General features: G+C 36.4%; 1 protein-coding gene across 1 annotated transcript in view; it reads left to right on the forward strand.

Annotated features, from left to right (window-relative positions):
- LOC113821651 (cell division cycle protein 27 homolog) overlaps nt 1-1,223 on the forward strand; it is a 59,139-nt gene that overhangs the window by 749 nt on the left and 57,167 nt on the right.

A 1,223-nucleotide genomic window follows, 5' to 3' on the forward strand; every position in this document is an offset into this window, starting at 1 on the left:
ATTTGTTTTTTCTCTCGCCACAAAATTTTGCCAAATAAGAAAATTGATGCATAAATCATTTAGCTGGTAGTCTTTAACTTCCAGGTTCCAGGAATTCGAATAAAAATAAAATAAATTATGTCTATAAATACTTGCTTGTAAATATTTGTCTTGGGTGGCCCTTCTACCTGTATACTGAAAAGTAAAAAAGTGTAAAGGTTTGATAGCTTAATTTGATGTCTGGCACATTTGTTTTAACCATTGACCATTGATAGGTAAATGTGAATGTTATTTAAATGAAAATCTCATCTCTTTATAATTTATCTTAAATTCTTACATAATTATTCATTTCTAGAAGTAAACTATTTTATTAGACCTTCAGCTGTGTTTAGCATTGATTATAAGAAAATTGTGTATACCTGTAAATTGGAAATGTAGGCCTATTTAGCCTCTGAGACAAAGCAAAACATGTACGAGTTTATCTGTCACTTTAGTAGACCTGCATTACTGAAATAGTATGAAATATAATTCTCAATTAGATAAATATTAATTAGAGTTAAAATACTTAATCTTCATTTAGTCTGAACTAAACACAATTTGAAGGTAATTTTACAGAATACCTTTGCATAACAGGATTGCAACAATTTTGGTATTGATGGATTCCTCTCACACTTTACGATCCATATATATATATAAATTATGAAATGGACCCCCTCCCCCCTTCACCCCTTGGACTCGGATGATGCAGTCACGTTATGGAAAAACTTGAGTCGAGGGGCGGGTGATGTGAACATGCCGTCATCGGGCAAATTGGGCGTCGCCCTGGGTGGTGCGAACTTATTGTCATGAGCGAAGGCCAGGGCGATGGAAAAGACACACCACAAGTGCACAAACCTCTTGGAGTGTGAAGGGGGCTCTAGCATTATTCCCATTGATATATGATTGTGGAATATAATGTATGTAAGCAGTGACTGGAAGAGCGCCAGCTCCAGTGAAGACGCCATTTCCATGATGTGCACCGTATTCCTGGCTGCTTCGACTGCCGGCGTAAAATTGAATATTGTGAAAAAATGAGACGTCATAAATAGCCAAAACAAATCAAAAGACAAATATAGACCTTGGAAAATGGCAATAGATCTAAAAAAAAAAAAGATTACACAAAATAACTTTACGAAGGGGAGCCACAGAGTTGTCACCACTCATGGGTGTTTGTGTGCTACCAGCCTATGTGCTGCATGCCCATG

This window comes from Penaeus vannamei, chromosome 37 (genome assembly GCF_042767895.1).
Source record: "Penaeus vannamei isolate JL-2024 chromosome 37, ASM4276789v1, whole genome shotgun sequence".
NCBI classification, from domain to species: domain Eukaryota; kingdom Metazoa; phylum Arthropoda; class Malacostraca; order Decapoda; family Penaeidae; genus Penaeus; species Penaeus vannamei.